The sequence below is a fragment of the Bufo gargarizans genome, chromosome 7 (assembly GCF_014858855.1).
Source record: "Bufo gargarizans isolate SCDJY-AF-19 chromosome 7, ASM1485885v1, whole genome shotgun sequence".
Taxonomy (NCBI): Eukaryota; Metazoa; Chordata; class Amphibia; order Anura; family Bufonidae; genus Bufo; species Bufo gargarizans.
In genome coordinates, this window is record NC_058086.1 from 198,680,861 (window position 1) to 198,705,211 (window position 24,351).

The window sequence follows — 24,351 nt, forward strand, 5'->3', positions numbered from 1 at the left end:
AGAAAGTCAGAGCTGCTTCAAAAAGCGGAAATTCACATTTTTGTACCATAGTTTGTAAACGCTATAACTTTTACCCAAACCATTTTTTTTTACCCAAACATTTTTTTTTTATCAAAGACATGTAGAACAATAAATTTAGCGAAAAATTTATATATGGATGTCGTTTTTGTTGCCAAATTTTACAACTGAAAGTTAAAAATGTCATTTTTTGCAAAAGTTTCGGTAAATTTCGATTAATAACAAAAAAAGTGAAAATGTCAGCAGCAATGAAATACCACCAAATGAAAGCTCTATTAGTGAGAAGAAAAGGAGGTAAAATTCATTTGGGTGGTAAGTTGTATGACCGAGCAATAAACAGTGAAAGTAGTGTAGTGCAGAAGTATAAAAAGTGGCCTGGTCATTAAGGGGGTTTCAGCTAGGGGGGTTGAAGTGGTTAAGAAGCATCAAATATATTAATATAGCATAAGTCACTGTAAAAAAATCTGATGCATTTTTAGACGTTTAAAAAGCATTTAGAAGTTTATGTAGACAGGATTAGTATATATGCCCTTTTATTTTAGGATGTACAAGTAGGGCAGCATGCTGAAGAGCACAGCCTGCTTGGAAGTTTATTATAGAGATTGAACATTATTTGTATTAAGTGATTTATTTTTGTTAACAGGCACTCTGAATGCTCTAGAATACAAGTCCTTTAGGAACACTGTATTTTATATCTGGGGGTTTACTTGTTCAGTTTCTAAGGGGGGTTATGTTCTTTTAAAAAGCACATTCATTACAATATGAACACTTGTAACATTACTTAACATTTAACTCTTTCTACCCCGGGCCAGTTTTCACCTTCCTGCCCAGGCCATTTTTTGCTAATCCGACATGCGTCACTTTATGTGGTAATAACTCTGGACTGCTTTTATTTATCCAAGCCATTCTGAGAATGTTTTCTCATGACACATTGTACTTCATGATAGTCATAAATTTGAGTCAATATACTTCACCTTTATTTATGAAAAAATCCCATATTTACAAAAAAAATCGCAATTTTCAAAATTTCGATTTCAGTGCTTTTAAAACAGAAAGTGATACTTCATAAAATATTTATTACTTAACATTCCCCATATGTCTACTTTATTTTAGAATCATTTTGTAAATGTAATTTTATTTTTTAGGACGTTAGAAGGCTTAGAATTTTAGAAGCAATTCTTAAAATTTTTAAGAAAATTTCCAAAACTCACTTTTTAAGGACCAGTGCAGGTCTGAAGTCACTTTGTGGGGCTTACATAGTGAAAAAAAAACATAAATGACCCCGTTGTAGAAACTACACCCCTAAAGCTACTCAAAACTGATTTTACAAACTTTGTTAACCCTTTAGGTGTTCCACAAGAATTAAAGGAAAATGGAGATGAAATGTCAAAATTTCATTTTTTTGGCAGATTTTCCATTTTAATCCATTTTTTTATTTAACACATCGAGGGTTAATAACCAAACAACATTCTACGTTTTCCCTTTAAGTGCAGGGTTAAGGTATGTTGGACTAACAACTAACTTTTAACTCATGTCCTTTAGGACTTTATTAACCTATTTTTCCCTGCACCTACCAATAGTCTTAAGACTTAACTTTTAATTTCTCTCAAATAAAAGTAAAGGTGATTTGGTAATATACCGACATAACAATAATGTTTAAAATTTTCAGTGTCACTGGCCTTTATTTGTCACTTCAATATCTAGATGCTCAAGTTGCCACAGCAGGCTACGCGTTTGCCTGACTTTATTATCGGCACTGTATCTAGGATTCCTACGTTTACTAAGACACTAGTGACTGCTGTTTAAAATTAGAGCCTCACGCTGCCCCCCGACATGTTTCGCCGAATACCGGCGTCCTCACGGGTTCGGGCAGTGTTTGTGAGCGTGTTCGCCTCATCTCAGGCTTTTATGACCTAGGTTGTGACGTATTTCCTGATCATTAGCATTGGAGGTGTAGTATCCGTGCTTACTAAATTGCTGATTGGATAGTACAGAGGCTCGGCTCTATGACGACTTGGCCACTCCCCCTGACGTAGGTTGTATATGGTTACTCTTCTCTCTACTGGTGCTTGTAATCATTCGGCGCCGCGATTATTGATGACGTGGGCGCTCTCTGTATTGGTGCGTGTAATCATTCGGCGCCGCGATTGTTGGTGACGTGAGCGCTCTCTGTATTGGTGTGTATAATCATTCGGCGCCGCATTTGTTGATGACGTGGGTGCTCTCCGACGACATCGCTACACGCCCATACCTCCGATGGTTTCCATGGTAACCTATCAACTCTACTTTCTAGTGATGTGCTCCCCACTCTTATTCGTGAACACCAGATATTATCTATAGGTCGACAACTCCTAAACTCATCTCCATCTCACCCTCTACAGTCCGCATTTACTCTCCAACATTGCCAATTGATCCGCCATCTCTTCAATTGGCCATGTTTTTCAAGTTAGATATATCTCTCCTCATTTTCTTCATATGTTTCCATATTCCCCCAGATTTATCTTTTAAGGGTTTTGGACCTTATATTACTAGTTGTCCAGTATCCAATTTATTAACAGGGGGGAGGCGCGGGGGAGAGTGGGATGGGGGTGAGTATTTTAGGGATATGAGGATATCCAGGTGAGGTCTACAGCCATTTCACTTGGTTTGGTTTATTTACTTTTGCCTTACAGTTATTATACCTCTATGTCCATATTTATGGCTACTTCCTGGATTTACTATCCTCTTTATTGATCGACTTCTATTTATTCCTTGGGTATATCTTCCCCTATTATCCGTTCTATTTTTCGCCTTATTCTTTTTTTGTGGGGCTCACATACTGGTCATTATAGTTGTTTTCTTCTTTTTGGGTTGGTTTTTTCTCTTTTTCTTTTCTAGTTATTCTCTATAGGTCGTCAGTGCCTTGCTTGGCTTTCCAACTCATAATTTTGGTTTTTCTTTTTTTTATATATAGCTATTTTTATTATTTAGGTCTGGCCTAAATTGAGGTTGCTCTTATTATTGTTAATATATCGTGAGTTTTATTCTGTAGTTTTTGTTCTAATATTTTTCCATTTGTTCTCAGATGTGAGGTACTATCTATAGAAAGGACGAATACGTGAACCCTTCATTTAGGCCGTTTGGAGACAGACTATTCAGTAAGTAGATCCATTTCGTCTCTTCTTGTTGAAGTTTTTGGTCTATGTCCCCTTTTCGTGGGCCTGTTTTCACCTTCATTACTCCCCAGACTTTGATGTTTGTATTACTGCCTTTATGCTTGTCTCTCATGTGTCTGGCCAGGCTAGTATCTTCTCCTGTACTTATACTGCTCAGGTGTTTGGATACTCGTCTTCTCAACTCCTGAATAGTCTTTCCGACGTACAGTTTTGGGCAATCGCATCTAATGATATACACTACCCCCTTTGTCTTGCAATTGATGTAATCATTAATTTCATAGTTCTTTCCGTCCACTGGATTAATGAATGTTTTTGTGGCTACCATCTTGCTACAGAAGATACAGTCCCCACATGGATAAGATCCATTGTGGGACAGCCAGTTAGTTTTTTTACCAGTTCGATGAGGTTGATAATGGCTGTGGACTAGTTTTTCTTTTAAGTTCTGTCCTCTCCTGTATGTGATTGCAGGATATTTAGGTATTACATATTGCAAATCTGCATCAGTTTGCAGTATGTGCCAGTGCCGTTTTAGAATTTGTTGTATAACTCTATGTTCAGTGTCGTATGTTCCTATACATCGTATAATTTTTTTTCCCTCTTTTGTTTTTTTGTCCGTCAGCAGATCAAGCCTTTCGGTGTTCCTAGCTCTGTTATAGGCCCGATGCAGACATTTCTTGGAATACCCTCTCTCGTAAAAGCGTGAGTATAGGGTTTTACATTCTTCTTGAAATGCTTCCTCGGTGGAGCAGTTCCGCCTGGCTCGGAGATACTGCCCCACCGGGATTCCTTTTTTGAGGGGGTCAGGATGGAAACTCTGCCAATGTAATAGGTTATTTGTTGATGTTGCTTTACGATGTATCTCAGTTTGGATCCTGCCGTCAGGCTGCAGGTTAATCTTGAGGTCCAGGAAATTCAGTGTATTCTTATGTATTTCGGCTGTAAACTTCATGCCTACTTGGTTTTCGTTCAGCTGGCATACAAGCTCATGAAATTGTGCTTCAGTGGCATCCCAAAAAATTAAAATGTCGTCGATATAACGACCCCAAAATAATATGTGCTTTGTGTACTTCTCCATTGTGTCTGTGAAAACAATTCGATCTTCCCACCACCCTAAAAATAAATTTGCATAACTTGGTGCACAAATCGTGCCCATAGCAGTGCCGGTGGTCTGTAAATAATATTTTCCATTAAATAAAAAATAATTGTGCTCCAACAGAAATTTTAATAGTGCAATAACAAAATTATTGTGCTCGTGATATTGTATTCCCTTAGTATTTAAAAAATATTGAATTGCTTGTATGCCCAGCTGATGTTGGATACTCGTATAAAGTGCCTCGACGTCGAGACTAGCTATTAGTGTATGTGAATTAACCTGGATTTCCTGCAGCCTGACAACAGTGTCCTTGGTATCCTTGAGATACGAAGGCAAGGTTTTAACAAAGGGGGAAATAACCTGTTCAACATATTCACTTATATAGTCGTCATAGAGCCGAGCCTCTGTACTATCCAATCAGCAATTTAGTAAGCACGGATACTACACCTCCAATGCTAATGATCAGGAAATACGTCACAACCTAGGTCATAAAAGCCTGAGATGAGGCGAACACGCTCACAAACACTGCCCGAACCCCTGAGGACGCCGGTATTCGGCGAAACATGTCGGGGGGCAGCGTGAGGCTCTAATTTTAAACAGCAGTCACTAGTGTCTTAGTAAACGTAGGAATCCTAGATACAGTGCCAATAATAAAGTCAGGCAAACGCGTAGCCTGCTGTGGCAACTTGAGCATCTAGATATTGAAGTGACAAATAAAGGCCAGTGACACTGAAAATTTTAAACATTATTGTTATGTCAGTATATTACCAAATCACCTTTACTTTTATTTAAAAGAAATTAAAAGTTAAGTCTTAAGACTATTGGTAGGTGCAGGGAAAAATAGGTTAATAAAGTCCTAAAGGACATGAATAACCAAACAAAACTCAATATTTATTACTCTGATTCTGCGGTTTACAGAAACACCCCATATGTGGTTGTAAACTGATGTAAGGGCACACGGCAGGGCACAGAAGGAAAGGAACGCCATATAGTTTTTGGAAGGCAGATTTTGCTGGACTGGTTTTTAGATGCCATGTCCTATTTTAAGCACCCCTGATGCACCCTTACAGTAGAAACTCCCAAAGTGACCCTAGTTTTAGTGGTACTTTTTTGGGGGTACATATGATTTTTTATTGGTCTATATTACATTTTTTGTGAGGCAAGGTAACCAAAAAATGTCTGTTTTGGCACCATTTTTATTTTTTACAACATTCATCTGACAGGGTAGATTATGTGATATTTTTATAGAGCAGGTTGTTACGGACGCAATGATATCAAATATTTTTACTTTCTTTGTTTGTTGCAGTTTTATATAATAAAGTTTTAGAAAAAAAATTATGTTTTTGTGTCTCCCTTTTCTGAACGCAATTTTTATTATTTTTTCTGCCGATCATCTTGTGCAGGGGCTTGTTTTTTGCAGGAAGAGTTGACATTTTTATTGGTACCATTTTTGGGTACATATGATTTTTTGATCATTCATATTCACACTTTATGAGGCAAGGTGACCAAAAAAATGGTAATTTTGGCACAGTTTTTATTTATTTATTTTTCCAGTGTTAGGTCATGTGATATTTTTATAGATCAGATCGTTACAGACATGGCAATATCTAATATGTATTATTTTTCTTATTTATTTAGGTTTTACGCAATAATAGCATTTTTTAAACAAAAAAATTATGTTTTAGTGTCTCCATAGTCTGAGAGCCATAGTTTTTTTTTATTTTTTGACCGATTGTCTTAGGTAGGGTCTCATTTTTTGCGGGATGATGTGATGGTTTGATTGGTACTATTTTGGGAGACATACGCCTTTTTGATCGCTTGGCTTTTTTGGCACTGCTTTTATTTTTATTTTTCACGGTGTTCATCTGAGGGGTTAGGTCATGTAGTATTTTTATAGATCAGGTTGTTACAGACACAGCAATACCTAATATGTCAACTTTTTTTATTTATTTCACTTTAGCACAATAATAGCAGTTTTGAAGCAAAAAAAAACATATTTTAGTGTATCCATTGTGTAGAGAGCCATAGCTTTTTTTATTTTTTGACCGACTGTTTTAGGTAGGGGCTCATATTTTGTGGGATGAGGTGACGGTTTGATTGGTACTATTTTGGGGGGGCATGCGCCTTTTTGATCGCTTGGTGTTGCAATTTTTGTGATATAAGGTGACAAAAATGGCTTTTTTTCATACATTAAATTTTAGTTGCCAGATTTTTTACCATTCCTCTAGTTTTCCTAAATCCTTTTCCATTTGGTGTATCCCTCCAGGAACATCAACCCTGTTACAAATCTTTGTGTCATCAGCAAAAAGACACACCTTACCATCGAGGCCTTATGCAATTTCGCTGATAAAGATATTAAACAATATGGGTCCCAGAACAGATCCCTGAGGTACCCCACTGGTAACAAGACCATGGTCTGAATATACTCCATTGACTTCAACCCTCTGTTGTCTGTCCCTCAGCCACTGCCTAATCCATTCAACAATATGGGAGTCCAAGCCCAAAGACTAATTAATTCTATGTGGGACAGTATCAAAAGCCTTACTAAAATCTAGATAAGCGATGTCTACTGCACCTCCACCATCTATTATTTTAGTCACCCAATCAAAAAAATCAATAATATTAGATTGACATGATCTCCCTTAAGTAAACCCATGCTGTTTTTCATCTTTCAATCCATGGCATTTTAGATGTTCCACATACCTCTCCTTAAGTATGGTTTCCATTAATTTCCCCACTATTGATGTCAGGCTTACTGGCCTATTGCCCGATTCCTCCCTACTACCTTTCTTGTGAATGGGCACATTTGCTAAGTTCTGGGATGACTCCTGTTACCAATGATTAGTTAAATAAATCTGTTAATGGTTTTTCTAGTTCACCGCTAAGCTCTTTTAATAGCTTTGGGGGTACCCATCAGGCCCCTGTGACTTATTTGTATTAATTTTACACAACCTCTTCCTCTATAAAGACACATGCACCAGAAGATTCATTAGTCTTCCTTCCTAACTGAGGTCCTTTTCATTCACTTTCCTTTGTTAAAACTGAATAGAAGTATTCATTGAGGCAGTCAGCTAGTTCTTTCCTTTTTTCATTTATGTATCTGAAGAATGTCTTATCGCCTTTTTTCACTGACTGGGACAATTTCTCTTCTGCCTGTGCTTTAGAAGCTCTTATAACTTGTTTGGCCTCTCTCTGCCTAATCTTATAAATTTGCCTGTCATCCTCATTTTTTTTTATAATGACTAAATGCTATCTTTTTGTTTTTAATTATTTTGGCCACTTCTGCTGAGTACCATAGTGGTCTCTTCCTTTTTTTGCTTTTACTGACAAGCCTAATGCAATTATCTGTTGCCTTCAATAGTGCCACTTTTAAGTAGTCCCATTTCTCCTGGACTCCATTGAAACTGTTCCAATCTGATAGGGACTCGTATACCACTAATCTAATTTTAGAAAAGTCAGTTTTTCTTAAAATCTAAAACTTTTGTTGTGTGATGTGACTCAGTCACTTTACTTATAGTAAACCACACTGACTGGTGATCACTAGATCCCAAGCTTTCCCCTACAGTAATATCAGATACCAAATTCCCATTTGTGAATGCTAAATCTAAAATGGCCTCCTTCCGGGTTGGCTCCACAACTACTTGCTCATGCTCTGAGAGCATTATTTATTTAAATTTTTTGAGCAATTTTCTTATGTAGGGGCTCATTTTTTGCGGGATGAGATGATGGTTTTATTTTGTGGGACATATGCCTTTTTGATCGCTTGGTGTTGCATTTTTTGTGATGTAAGGTGACAAAAATTGCTTTTTTTAACACAGTTTTTTTTGTATGGTGTTTATCGGACGGGGTGGATCATGTGATATATTTGTAGAGCTGGTCGTTATGGACGCGGCAATACCTAATATGTGTGATTTTCCCTTTTTTTTATTTTTTATTAAAAAATCAGGGGAAAAGGGCCGTTTTTTTCATTTTTTTACTTGAAACGTAATTTATTTTAATTAAAAACACTGTACTTTTTTTTAACTTTATTTCTGACTTTAACTTTTGGAGGTCTGATTCCCTCGGCAATGCATTAAAATTAATCTGTATTGTAATGCATTGCCTGTTAGTGTAGGCCCATAGAAGGCAGGTGTTAGTGTAGGCCCATAGAAGGCAGGTCCCGATGCCGTGCAAGTTATTGGGCAGCCTCTGCACGGCATCGGGCTACCTTCTCACGGCATCATGGGGAGCTGATGGGCTCCCTCACCCGAAGCAAACCCCTTCTATGTCACGGTCAGTGCTGACAACGGTTCAGAAGGTGTTCAGATAACGGGAAAAGCCGGTCCCCTACAGCTGATCGGGCGGGTGCAGCTCCTGCACCCACCTGATCAGTGGGCCGTAATAGTACGGCACTGGGCGGCAAGTCACGTCCCGCTGCGGCATACTATTACTGCGCTGGTCGGGAGGGGGTTAAGGATAGAACACTGAAGAAGTACAAAATAGATGTAAATAAGCAATGTTCTAACCAGGACAAAACAATTAATCCTTCTAGATGGTGATTTGTGGAAAGCAATCACATACAATTTCTATACAATAAGACATGGTAATAGTTGCTGTAATTACTGGCCTTCAATCTTTGACTTAGGCAATAGGAAAACAGTGGCAGGAACTATCCCCTCATCATAAAAGAATACAACTTCACAGGAACCAGAATGTACTTAAATTAATTATTTAAAGGGAATCTCAAAAAAGGTTTGTGCTGCCCTATCTGAGGGCAGTATAATCTGGCGACAGAGACTCTGAAATCTGAATTATGGAGCTCCAGCCCAAGTCATTCAATACTGAGCGCACACTAGGGAGTCCTCTTTTTCATGAGCTCCTGGCTCTCCCTGCCGCCCCTTCCACTGATTGACAGCTCTCTCCCTACTGCCAACAGTGGCGGGGAGAGTAACCAGCTCATAAACATGAGGACTTCTAAGAGAGAGCTATTTGTATTGCATAGACCCTGTCAACCATATTTATCCTATATATGTCTGTGTGAGTATGTATCAAATTTGTATTGTGAGAAATTGGATTTCTTTGCAAACTTTGGTAAACGTTAAAAGGGTTATCCAGTTTTCCATATTGATGACCTATCTTCAGGATGAGTCATCAATATCAGATCGTTGGGGGATGAAGTCCCAACTTCCCCAGTGATCAGCTGTTTGAAGAGAATGCAGCACTCGTGTTATTGCTGCATTCTCTTCACTGTTTACATTCTCGTCATCAACATTGCTGTGGCAAGCAGCAGTGGCATACATAGAGAAGTAAGAGCCCCATAGCAAGGATCAAACCAGGCAGCTCCCTCATTTGCTAAAAGTTGTTCCTTTAGAGGGTAGAGTCCTGCCAAGTTTTCCCCTCCAGTAGAAGAGGAGATAATACCAACTAAGACTGGGTCCCCTCTTGCCCTGGGCCCCATAGCAGTCGCATGGTCTGCCACTATGGTAGTTACTCCCCTGGCGAGCAATGTAATTACAGATCCTCTGCGCCATTTGCTTGAAAACTACAGAGCAATTATTGTTAAGCTCCGTTCTTTTCAAGTGAATGGAATGGAAGAGCTATAATTAAACTACTCGCTGCTAAAATGTCGATGGTGAGCAAGAATACAGTGAAGAAAATGCAGGAATGGGACCCCCACTGATCAGATATTTATGACCTATTCTGAGGATAGGTCATCAATATTGGAAACCAGACAATCCCTCCAAGGTTGGACACATCTGTAGTTTGTAGCTGTACCTTTCACTTCAAAATTGGAAAAATAGTTTTTTTCTATGGTGATGAGCAGTGTCTAGGATAGATGTCATTCACGTTTATACAGTTTGTAGGTCCTTCGGCTATGAAGCAGGTGATCATAAGAAATGACCATATAGAGATATGATATGGGGCATACAAAAAATAGAACATGAAGCCCCAGGTGGCATATGACCCGTTTTGAAGTGGAATTACCACAGGTAAATTGCCTACATAATTTTGATAGAAGGGCGATAGTTTGGAACAAGTAACATCAGTCTATAGGTATATTCTGTGTGTGTGGTGTCATGATACCAAGATGGTGGTGTTTAGATAATAGTGTGGGAAACATTTTCCTTGCACTGGTAAGGTCTCCTGACATCAACTTTGCCATCTTCGATCCTAATCATTTTTGTTGATCAGATTAACCCATGTATAGCTGCAATCTTCTGATCTAAAACTTCAGTTACTATACTTCACTGGCCTGCACAATTCTCAGATCTCAACCAACTGCATTGTCAGGATTGCACGCAAATTTGCAATTCGATAACAAAAATTAGCAGCTATTCCCAACATATTAGGCCAAATAATGATTTAATTACAAATTCAGAAACTAGAAAAAATATTATTATTATTATTATTGATATTTTCTTATGTAACAGACACTTGCATACATAGGCACACTATAGGGTTAATTGTTTTCTGAATTATTTCCATGATCACAGAATAATTCTAATGCTGAGTTTACAACTAGAAAAATTTAAGTGGTTAGCACCCTGGCTGCCTGGAATTATTCCTTAAATATCATGTCATGTGACCGGTGAACCGAATATAGTGGGCTGACTGATTTAGCGACTTTATTCTAACTCTCTATCAAGGGTTTTAAGAAATGTTGTCAGTTAAACCTGAGGACATTGCTACAGTAGACTGAACTGAGTATGTACTTATGTTGGGCGACTGCCAAAGTCATTACAACGGTTGTAATTTTCAAGCTGTAATTTTGTGGAATTTTGATGAGAAGAGTTTATGGAGTTTGAATTATCAAAGGACCTCAGGCTGCTGCTTCATATAAGAAAATTATTGGAACCTTAGGCACTAAGCTCCTCTAATTTATAAGAAGGTTAAGAATTGCCAAATGTTTGTTTTAAAGTGAAAGGAGGCATAAATCAAGTTTTAAGCAGAAGTTCAGGTATCACAATTTACGCACTGAAACAATTGTATTTTGTCAATAACACATTGGCCCAGTTGGCTTTTAAAAAGGGTAAAATATGCAGTCTATAACTTTGTATTCCTGTCTGTTCCTTCTTTTATATCTTGAATATTCATGTAAGGCAATACTTTACCTCATTACACATTACAACATGAATGTAATCTCAGCGTTAAATTCCATAAATATGTATCGCAGATCTTATCCATATGATGTTATCATTGAGGAAATAGATTAACTCCTTAAGGACTCAGCCCTATTTAACTTTAAGGACTTGGCCAATTTTTGCAAATCTGACCAGTGTCACTTTAAGTGCTGATAACTTTAAAACGCTTTGACTTACTCAGGCCGCTCTGAGTTTTTTTTGTCACATATTGTACTTCATGACACTGCTAAAATTGGGTAAAAAAGTAAATTTTTTTGCATAAAAAAATACATAATTTACCAAAAATTTGGAAAATTTGCAAATTTCAAAGTTTCAGTTTCTCTACTTCTGTAATACATAGTAATACCGCCAAAAATTGTGATGACTTTACATTCCCCATATGTCTACTTCATGTTTGTATCATTTTGGGAATGCCATTTTATTTTTTGGGGATGTTACATAGCTTAGAAGTTTAGAAGCAAATTTAGAAATTTTTCAGAAATTTTTCAAATCCCACTTTTTATGGACCAGTCCAGGTCTGAAGTCCCTTTGTGAGGCTTACATAATAGAAACCACCCAAAAATGACATAAATGGACATAAAATTGAAAAATTTCGATTTTGGGGAAAATTTTCCAATATAATCCATTTTTTCCAGGAACAAAGCCAGTGTTAACTGCTAAACAAAACTCAATATGGGTTGCCCTGATTCTGTAGTTTGCAGAAACACCACATATGTGGTCCTAAACTACTGTTTGGCCAAACGGGAGGACATAGAAGGAGGGTAACGCCATATGGGTTTTGGAAGGCAGATTTTGCAGGACTGGTTTTGTTTATACCATGTCCCATTTCAAGTTCCCCGTTGCCCCCCTAGAATAGAAATTCCCAAAAAGTTACTCCATTTCAGAAAGTGCACCCCTCAAGGTATTCAAAATTGGGTTTACAAACTTTGTTAACCCTTTAGGTGTTCCACAAGAGTTAATGGCAGATGGAGAAACAATTTCGGAATTTCTATTTTTGGGAAAATTTTCCATTTTAATAAATTTTTTCCAGTAATAAAGTTTCTGTAGTTTGCAAAAGCACCCCATATGTGGTCCTAAACTACTGTTTGGCCAAATGGGAGGACATAGAAGGAGGGGAACGCCATATGGGTTTTGGAAGGCAGATTTTGCAGGACTGGTTATGTTTATACCATGTCCCATTTCAAGCCCCCCGTTGCACCCCTAGAATAGAAATTACAAAAAAGTTACTCCATCTAAGAAAGTACACCCCTCAAGGTATTCCAAACTGGGTTTACAAACTTTGTTAACCCTTTAGGTGTTCCACAAGAGTTAATGACAGATGGAGAAACAATTTAGGAATTTCTATTTTTTTGAAAATTTTCAATTTTAACCCTTACTTTATTACTGGAAAAAATGGGTTAACAGCCAAACAAAACTCAATATGGGTTGCCCTGATTCTGTAGTTTGCAGAAACACCCCATATGTGGTCGTAAACTACAATTTGGCTAAACAGCAGGGGAACGCCATATGGTTTTTTGAAGGCAGATTTTGTTGTACTGGTTTATTTACACCTTTCAAGCCCCCTGCTGCACCCCTAGAGTAGAAACTCCATAAAAGTGACCCCATCTAGGAAACTACGGGATAAGGTGGTTGTTGTTTTGGGACTACTTTAGGGTAAATATGATTTTCTGTTGCTCTATATTACACTTTTTTGAGGCAAGGTAACAAAAAATTTTAATTCAAAAATTGTTTCCACATTTGCTATTTAGTTTTGTGGAACACCTAAAAGGTTGACAAAGTTTGTAAAGTAACTTTTGAATACCTTGAGGGGTGTAGTTTCTTAGATGGTGTCACTGTTTTGGAGTTTCTAGTCTAGGCTACATCAGGGGGGCTTCTAATGGGACTTGGTGTAAATAAACCAGTCCATAAAAATCTGCCTTCCAGAAACTATATGGCCTTCCCTTCGTTCTATGCCCTGCCATGTGGCTATATAGCCATTTACGACCACATATGGGGTGTTTCTGCAAACTACAGAATCAGGGCAATAAATATTTAGTTTTGTTTGGCTGTTAACCCTTGCTTTATTACCGGAAAAAAAGGATTCAAATGGAAATTTTGCCAAAAAATTGGTGTTTTGGCACCGTTTTTATTTTATATTTTTAACGCTGTTCATCTGAGGGGTTTGGTCAAATGTTATTTTTATAGGGAAGATTTTTGCGGACGCGGCGATACCTAATATGTCTACATTTTCAAATTTATTTAGATTTTACACTATATTATCATTTTAGGAACAAACAAAAAAATATTTTAATATCTCCATAGCCTGGGAGCTACATATTTATTTTTTTGTTGGGCAACTATCTAATGTAGGGGCTCATTTTTTTGCGGGATGAGATTGCGGTTTTATTGGCACTAATTGGGGGTGCATATGACATTTTGGATCGCTCGCTATTACACTTTTTGTGATGTTAGGTGACAAAAAAGAAGGGACGAACCCAAAAAAGATCACAGGAGGGGGACACGGAAGGACACCACCACTCAGTGTGACACTTGCCCCGATCATCCGGGCCTCTGCGTTATCGATTGCTTCAGGGAGTATCACACTTCCATGGAGTACAACATTTTTATAATCCCCAACAGTCCCCTAGAGAACATAAAAAACTATGGCTCTCAGACTTTGAAGACACAGAAACTAATTTTTTTTACCCAAAAATATAAGTTTTAGTGCAGGCATCCTCAAACTGCGGCCCTCCAGATGTTGTAAAACTATAACTCCCAGCCTGCCCAGACAACCTACAGCTATCAGCAGGGCATGGTGGGAATTGTAGTGGTGCATGATGGGTGCCAATATTTTCCTGACAGGAATATATTGGCAAAAGTCTCAGCTTTTAATATCTGCATTTATGACTAGCCAGTATAGTCAGTGGCATATACGTTTGGTGCATTTTTTCTGTGATTTATGGGAATTGTAGTTTTACAACATCTGGAGGGCCGCAGTTTGAGGATGCCTGCTTAGTGTCTCCACTATAGTGTCTTCTCTATAAAAAATAACATTTAACCCAACCCCCCCGGATGAACAGCGAAACAATCCCCCTGAAATTACTGGTGCCACACAGTGCATCAGTACAAAAACACCCCTTTATATTGTGCGCTAGTAATATAAAAAAAAACCTTCCTTTCAGCAGATCAGACCCTCATATAAAACCCTAAATAGGATCCCCTAATCTCAGACTTAACCCCCTTTAGACCGCTATGTCAGACCCCATATAAGACCCCAGTTTTAAATCTCAGATCAGACCCCATTAGACCTCCATGTAAGACCCCATATAAGACCCCACTAGACCGCCATACCCCCATATATGACCCCCTTAGACCTCCAGACCCCCATTAGACCTCTAGACCCCCCAGTCAGACCTCCAGACCCCCAATCAGAACCTATTAGACCTCTAGACCCCCATCAGACCTCCAGACCCCAATCAGACCCCCATTAGACCTCCAGACACCCAATCAGACCCCAGTCAGACCTCCAGACCCCCATTCGACCTCTAGACCCCCCCCGGTCAGACCTCCAGACTCCCAATCAGACCCTCATTAGACCTCCAGACCCCAAAAAGACCCCCCAGTCATATTTCCAGACCCCCAATCAGACCCCCCAGTCAAACCTCCAGACCCACAATCAGACCCCCCAGTCAGACCTCGAGACCCCCAATCAGACCCCCCATTCAGATCTCCTGACCCCCCAGTCAGACCTCCAGACCCCCATTAGACCTCTCCAGACCACCCATTAGACCTCCATATCAGACCTCAGATTAGGCTGTAAAATAATTAAGTCACTTACCTCTCCTGTCCTCACTCTCCCTGTCCTGGCTGTCTTCTCTTCTTAGGACCCACGCTGTAGTCACCTGACCTCCTGTAGCGTCAGGTCAGAGTGCACTTTGTACATCCTGACGCTGCAGGCAGCCAGGACATAGCAGAGCTGGGCCCTGAGAAGAGCAAGCAGGAGGAGGGGTAGTACTGTACAGCGCTCACAGCGCTTCTCTCTTCCTGCAGACTAGTGAGCCATTATGGAAGCGCTCACTAGTATTCCCTTTATAAGATTCACTGCATCTTATAAAAGGAAAAGCAATAAGCCCTTCCATCTGTATTGATGGAAGCACTCATTGCTTTTGTTCTGGCACCTCCCTGAGAGGCGGCACCCAGGGCGGACCGCCCTACCGCCGCCCCCCCCCCCCCTCGGGCATGCCACTGGCAAAACACAAGGACCTTGACACTGAGGCATCTATGAAGGGGGCTGGCCACTTCTATATGCGCAGGAGGGCTAGGATAGGTCAGCGAGGTCACATGACCAAACCCATAAAGCCCAGGAACCAACACGCGCCGGCCCTTAAGGAAGTGCTGCAGGAAACAAACAGCAAGCATGCTGTGGCCAGGGGTGAGGGCAAACTGTGGAGCAGATCCCAGAACAACAGCACCTACACAGATAGAGTCCAGGACCACAGCGGTGAATGGAAAACACAGGCCGCAGATCATTGCTGAACGCTGCGCCCGGGACCACGGCAGAAAGCAAGGGAACAGCAGCCGCTGTTACACTGTTTATCCTACCCATGCACTTCTGATCTTTCATTGCTAGTTTACCGTACTTTGTTATAACTGTTATTGCTGTTTCGAATTGAAGATATCAAACAAATATTTTAAAAGAAGCAGGCCCAAGATAATGGAGGACATTACAGAGAAGTACTGACCTGTATTTTTGTAACTGTAAAGGGTTAATTAATACTTAATGATTATTTCAATGTTGCCACGTTAAATGTTGTGATTTGTTGTTAAACCACATATCTTTCTATGTACTAAGAATCCCAAACAGCAATGTATGGGCAAAATATAGGGTTAACATTGGCAGACTGTTTAGGTTACCAGGGTGATGGAATTACCCCCTCCCAGCTAGTTAGTTAGTGGTCTAGTCTGAGCAGACTTAGAAAAGTCAGTTTTTCTAAAATCTAAAATTTTTGTTTTTGTGTGGTGTGACTCATAGTAAACCACACTGACTGGTGATCACTAGATCCCAAGCTTTCCCCTACAGTAATATCAGATACCAAATTCAAAGGGGAAAGAGGCAGAATTGATGATTAGACTGAGAGGGGGACAATAAATTAAATGAAACAACTGAAGTTAAGTTGTTCAAAACTAGATACTAACATTAACAATAAATAACTGTATAAAAATATATACCTGTCCTGATCACACATGAGGACAAATTACTTTACAACACTGAGGTAAAGAGCTACCTCATCCTCATCCTCCTACTTGTCAGGGATTATGATCCTGAATACAGATGAAAAGAACTTTAGCTGAATTTCTGGGGAATTTAGTTCATGAGGAGACATGAAGAACAGAGAGGACGGACGGGACAGACTGTGGTAATGGAGACTGTAAACAAGTGCTGCTGCTCATTAGCCACACCTCACCCTCCTCTCAGGTCTCCTCATCATCTCCATTCCCACAGAGATTCACCTGTATTGAGGATCATAATCCCTGACATGTAGAGCAGAGAGAAGGATGAGGCAGCACTCATTGTGGTGAAGAAACTTGTCCTCCTGTGTGATTAGAACAGGTTTTATGTGTACTGATAGGACGTCGGCTATTTTATGATATGATTGCTCCCTAGACATAACAAGCCATTATAAGTAATGAAAGGAATTTGTGAATATATTTATTAGAAAATAATTTTAAAGTATTTAATTTTTTTTTAATTCCTGGAGAACTTTTATTTATACATTGGTCTAGTGTTTTTTTTTTTTTTTTTGGTTTACTAAAGGCTTTGCTTGTCACAAGGTTTTTTTCTTACATCACTTTTAAATTAAGATATCAAATGATAATCCGAATTCCCTACCATCCAAGGCCACCCACTTAGCTGAGGATATAAAACACATGTTTTCCTAACATAAGCACTGTGTCCTGAGAGCAGATCACTATTACGTCCTTGTTACAGGCTGAGCTGGCAGAATCATCTGCTTTGTTCTGCTTCATGATCCGTCAGTTATAATAGTTAAAATAAGTGGTCATTTCAAAGAATGGGAAAAAAAGTTAAATAGCATAGACATTTAACAATGACGAGACATAAAATAAGGACCACTAGATCTTCACCAACTGTTTCTCTACCCTGTAAAGTTTACTTATAGGGGTCTCTTTAGCCTCCTACATATGTTTTTAGACTCATTCCTATGAGTGAGCTCAATAAATCTGCCAACAATATAAAATAAATATTCATATATACTTACTTTATGAATTCTGTCACCCAGTTTGCAAGTTCCTCAATTTTGACTGAACCATCACTATGGTTTCCATACCACTTCTTTTCTATATAAACAGAGGAATTGCGGCTGGTAATGGGACAGAATCATATGGATATATGGATGTTTTTTATTATTTCTTTATCATCTTTAATATTTCTTTAGAATCTTGGAAATTGTTTTTAAGATTTTACTACATCATTCAATGGTGGTCCATTTGAAGAAATTGTTGAGACTGCAGTGAGGTGACAATACACTGGAGGGATAAGAAATTTCCAGGGCATGCTGGGCTTTTCTTGTTTCTAGAATTGAAAGATCCTTATGACAGACTAGGACCGATTTTTATTTTAAGATAACTGTCCTACATTGCCTGAAGAAAACATGAGGAAAACATATAATCTACATTTAGATATAGTCAGATCTCAAACCTACAAGACCAAATGTACAACACATAAATTACATATGACTTTAGCTTAAAGGGGTTGGCCACCCTAAGTATCAAAAATCCAAAGTGCCCTAGACAATAGCCAAAAGCAAGAAGTATTTCAATCATGGGACATGTACTGGCTATATATAATTTTTCTAACCTGTTCACCATGACACACCTCCCTGGAGGAGCTCCTCAGACCGGCTGTGTGGGCGGAGCAGCTGTGAAGTGAAAGTAAAAATCCCAGTATGCATTGCAGCAGGCAAGTTCAGAGGAGTAGTCGCATGACATACCCACCCACCTGTGTTTCCATAGAGACAAGAGCCCCTCAGATAATATCAATAACTCAGTCATTAGTGAATAACTGCTGTACAGACATAGCAATAGGAAGTACGCCCCAGTCCCAGCAGCACACAGGAATATGATGCTAATGTATCATACATACAGGTCCTTTTAAAAAAATTAGCATATTGTGATAAAGTTCATTATTTTCTGTAATGTACTGATAAACATTAGACTTTCATATATTTTAGATTCATTACACACCAACTGAAGTAGTTCAAGCCTTTTATTGTTTTAATATTGATGATTTTGGCATACAGCTCATGAAAACCCAAATTTCCTATCTCAAAAAATTAGCATATTTCATCCGACCAATAAAATAAAAGTATTTTTAATACAAAAAAAAGTCAACCTTCAAATAATTATGCTCAGTTATGCACTCAATACTTGGTCGGGAATCCTTTTGCAGAAATGACTGCTTCAATGCGGCGTGGCATGGAGGCAATCAGCCTGTGGCACTGCTGAGGTGTTATGGAGGCCCAGGATGCTTCGATAGCGGCCTTAAGCTCATCCAGAGTGTTGGTTCTTGCGTCTCTCAACTTTCTCTTCCCAATATCCCACAGATTCTCTATGGGGTTCAGGTCAGGAGAGTTGGCAGGCCAATAGAGCACAGTAATACCATGGTCAGTAAACCATTTACCAGTGGTTTTGGCACTGTGAGCAGGTGCCAGGTCGTGCTGAAAAATATAATCTTCATCTCCATAAAGCTTTTCAGCAGATGGAAGCATTAAGTGCTCCAAAATCTCCTGATAGCTAGCTGCATTGACCCTGCCCTTGATAAAACACAGTGGACCAACACCAGCAGCTGACATGGCACCCCAGACCATCACTGACTGTGGGGACTTGACACTGGACTTCAGGCATTTTGGCATTTCCCTCTCCCCAGTCTTCCTCCAGACTCTGGCACCTTGATGTCCGAATGACATGCAACAGTCCAGTGCGGCTTCTCTGTAGCCAGGTCAGGCACTTCTGCCGCTGTTTCTGGTTCAAAAGTGGCTTGACCTGGGAAATGCGGCACCTGTAGCCCATTTCCTGCACACGCCTGTACACGGTGGCTCTGGATGTTTCTACTCCAGACTCAGTCCACTGCTTCCGCAGGTCCCCCAAGGTCTGGAATCAGTCCTTCTCCACAATCATCCTCAGGGTCCGGACACCTCTTCTCGTTGTGCAGCGTTTTCTGCCACACTTTTTCCTTCCCACAGACTTCCCACTGAGGTGCCTTGATACAGCACTCTGGGAACAGCCTATTCGTTCAGAAATGTCTTTCTGTGTCTTACCCTCTTGTTCGAGGGTGTCAATGATGGCCTTCTGGACAGCAGTCAGGTCGGCAGTCTTACCCATGATTGCGGTTTGGAGTAATGAACCAGGCTGGGAGTTTTTAAAAGCCTCAGGAATCTTTTGCAGGTGTTTAGAGTTAATTAGTTGATTCAGATGATTAGGTTAATAGCTCGTTTAGAGAACCTTTTCATGATATGCTAATTTTTTGAGATAGGAAATTTGGGTTTTCATGAACTGTATGCCAAAATCATCAATATTAAAACAATAAAAGGCTTGAACTACTTCAGTTGGTGTGTAATGAATCTAAAATATATGAAAGTCTAATGTTTATGAGTACATTTCAGAAAATAATGAACTTTATCACAATATGCTAATTTTTTGAGAAGGACCTGTATATTACTGGGGGGGAAGGTGCCCTGTTCATAAACTTGCTGTAGGGCCTAGTGATTTCTAGTTGCACCATTGGATTTAAGCCGTGAACGGAATGAATAGAGGGGAAGATTTATAATTTCCCTTGTTTCGAAAAGTGGCATTAAAAAGTTGCAATCTATGTGTTTGCGACTTTTTAACTGTGCCTTAAAAAAAAAAAAAAAAAAAGGCATGGCAAATTAGCATGCCAAAAATGAACATAAATTTTTGACAGTTTTCTGACTGAAACTAAGTCAGAAATCCACGGCAGCTCTGAGCTGTCTTTTTTGTCCGGCTGCCTTTCAGCATGTTTGCCGTGCTGCGGACACAACTTCGACATGTCCACATTAAAGTGAATAGGGCCGGAGCGGCCTTCCGGGGGCACTCGTGGGCTACTACATTATCAATATATTATTTGGCGATTGCCACAAAAGTGGGGTAAAAACTTTCATAAATGTCCCCCATAGTATTACTAGGAAATATTACCAAGTTATCATAATAATGATAATAATCTTTATTTATACAGCACCAACATATTCCACAGCTTTTTACAATTTAGGGGTTCATGTACACACAGTCATAAATAACATAGCAACAGACAAGTAAAAAATGAGAACAAGAGGAATGAGGATCCTGCTCGCAAGAACTTACAATCTATGAGGAGATAGGGGTGACACAGAAAGTAAAAGTGCTTGTTTTATACAATAGTCCAGCCATATTGGGAAAATAGGGGAGTAGAAATAAAGCTGCATAAGTCAGTCACCAGCCGATATCTGTAGTGCTTTTGGGTGAAGAGTTTGGTAGAGGATCATGTTCAGGAAATGATGATAAAGGGGCTGTGACGGATACCACGCCTTGTGCCCGCTTGACGTCACCTACGCCGAGCTCACAAGACGCAGTATGGTCACTTGTTACCCAAAGTGTGACGTTACGCCCTCCAGAGGAGCAGGTAAGGTCAGCTTGGTACAGTTTATACAGACACCTCCTGTCCACGTGGGCACAGAGAGGCAACAAGCTGAAAGAGCCTTTTCACTGCCGCCGTGAAACAGCACCTTCTCAGCCCGGAAAATCTGCAACCAGCTTCTCGTTTGATATAAGCCTGGTTCGCTAACTGGATTATTTAGGGTGAGAAACCAACCCGAGGTAGCTTATAACTAGGCCGAAACACGGACGTGGGGATTGGTGATCGAGATACAAGATAGCACAAGATAAATGATATATTTAATTGCCTTAAGGACACACAATATATACAGAGAATACAGATACAGGTGATATAGGTACAACAGGGTTAAGCAGAGCAAAAGTCAGTTACCGCGTAGATGAAAGTTCATTTTGATAAGGGTGGAATAGTCCTTGGCTGCAGTCACGTGGGGGCAGTGATGTCAGCTGAATCATGGTCTCTCCAAACACATTGGCACGATGTGAACCCCTTCAGAAAAGACACCGCCCGCTGGCTTGCATGGGCTTATGACCTTTAGCCGGCCGCTCCCCTCCGGCCTATGGGTAGGGTCCAGCCCTCCTTCTCTGGTGCTGGCAGCAAATGACCCATAAAACCCCTTAAGGCTCATAGCCCCAGACCAGAATGTCGCAGGAAGATGGTTCCGGGCCCAATTGATCCACCTGGGTTCCGGCTACAACTAGAGTTCAAACATGGTACCACTATTTGGTTTCTGTGGGGAGATATGTATATCTCTCCTCCCGGGCGTCCTAGCCTCAAGCCAGGACCACGTGGACATTTGGCTTTGCCCCAGGATCGCAAAAAGATAAATCGAATTATACCTGGGATGGACGGACGATTCATAATCCTATATGAAATGTAGGTGCCAACATGTCTGGGAGGCATCATTGATCCTGAGGGCTGAGACCTCCTGCTGGGGGTTTTCCTGCAGGATTAGCTTGCCTCCAAACTGGCTGGTTGAGGCATGACTTTATCCACCTGGGGCCTCCTTGAAGCCTGGACCCCTGGGGCTTTCTCCCTTGCTAGCTGACAATCAGATGGCTGGGCAGTGGGAACATATTTTGCATGTACACTGACTGTGTACATGCCAAAAGGGGAATAAAATGACAATTAGGGCTGACAATAAATGATAATCCATATTCCTCACACCTCCCCCCTCACATTCCTGTGTTTCCCCGTGCGCCCCTCAGCACTCTCTCTGGTGGCGAATGGCAAATATGGCTGGAGCACCAGTCTCCTGCGTACCCACCTTCCATTCGTTCCTGAGAAATAGAGTCACCCAGACCGAGCACGACACTGAGGCCACAATTACTGTAATCAGTCTGTACTACAAACGGCCGTGTGAAGTTTGCTGCCTGTGGTACCGGGAAGCTGGGAAGGGCGTCCTTCAGCGCCTGGAAGGCCGTCTCACAGTCAGTCGTCCAATCGACTGCGGAGGGCAGCGTCTTCCTTATGCGGTCCATCAGGGGCCTCGTCAGGCTACTATAGCGGGGCACGAACCCCCCATAGTACCCAGCGGTGCACAGGAAGGACATAACCTAGTTCTTGTCCTGGAGGATGAGTCAGGATGTGCTGGCATCCACTCTCCCAGGCTCTGGCTTCAGGGTCCCCCAGCCTACCTGGTGCCCCAGGTAGTGGACCTCGCTCATGCCCAGCTGGCACTTTTCCGGCTTGATGTTCAAGCTTGTCTGGTGGTTCCACCCCAGCACCTGCGACAGGTGCTGTAGGTGATCCTCCCATGTGGAACTGAAGACGGCAATATCATCCAGATACACGGCCACGTACTCTTCAAGTCCCTTAAGCAGCGTGTTGACCATCCGCTGAAAAGTGGCAGGGGCATGCTTCATGCCAAACGGCATCACCGTGGATTCGTACAATCCAAAGGGGGTGATAAAGGCAGAGCGTTCCATTGCCTCACGGGTCAGGGGAATCTGCCAGTACCCCCGGCTCAGATCCATGATGGTCAGGTACTTGGCCCCGGCCATCTGATCGAGCAGGTGATCGATGCGTGGCATAAGGTACGCATCGGTGACCAAGACAGCGTTGAGTCCCCTTTAGTCTGGTCCTTCTTTGGGACGAGGACCACAGGCGAGGCCCAAGCACTGTTGGATGCCTGGATGACCCCCAGCTTCAGCATCTCGTCAATCTCCTGGTGCATGTGCTGCTCCAAGGAAACCCAATATGCTGAACGCCAGATTGGGGGGTGATCCCTAGTGTCCTCGTGATGGATGGCCAACTCTGTACTTACGGGCTTGTTGCTGAACAACTCCCGGAAGGGGTGAAGGGTGGCCCATAGCTGGGACCGTTGGTCCTTCAAGAGCTGTTGGCCCACCTCCACATCCTTGATGGGCCCACCCGCCTTCACCTGGGTGAGCATGTCCTCCCCCTCTTCTGGAAGGTTGCAGACAGGGAGGGCACATGCCTCCTTTTCCTGATGTGCCTTCATCATGTTCACGTTGAAGGCCTTCCGCTTTTCCCGGGTGTGGTCCAGGGTGACCTGGAACTTCACGGTGTTGAGACGCTGATGCCCGAGGCACAGGCCTTCCCAGGTTGATCGAAGCTTGTCCTGAGGTACGGGGACCAGTACCCATACCTTTTGACCCAGGTCCTCTCACAAGTGTTCTGGTCGTACCATCACTTCTGGTGGGCCTGGGCCCACTACATATTTTCGTGCACCAGCTGCGACAAGGCCTGCATCTTATTTCGGAAGCGCATGACATACTCGATGACCGACACTCCAGGGGTAGCTACCTCTCCCTCCCAGGCCTCTTTCACCAGAGCCAGGGGCCCCTGCACATGTCGCCCGTACAGGAGCTTGAAGGGGAAGAACTCCGTGGAGGCCTGTAAGACCTCTCGGTAGGCAAGCAGATGTGGGAGGTACCGCTCCCAGTCACACCTGTAGGAGTCGACCAACATCTTAAGCATCTGCTTTAAGGTGCCATTAAACTGTTCCCAGAGACCGTTGGTCTGTGGGTGGTACAGGCTGGTCACCAGATGTTGCACCTGTGTTTGCCTGCAGAGGGACTCCATCAATTGCGACATGAACTGGGTACCCCAGTCGGTGAGCTTTTCCTGGGGAAAGCCCACTCTGAAGAAAATCTCCAGCAGGGCGGTGGCCACCTTGTCGGCCCAAATGGTCCCAGGTGGCATAGTCTACTACTGTCAATATGTAGCGTTTCCCGGAGCTGCTGGGAATGGACAGTGGTCCAATCATTACCACAGCCACCCTGCTGAAAGGCTCTTCAATTATGGGCAGCGTTACCAGTGGGGCTTTGGGGCGCT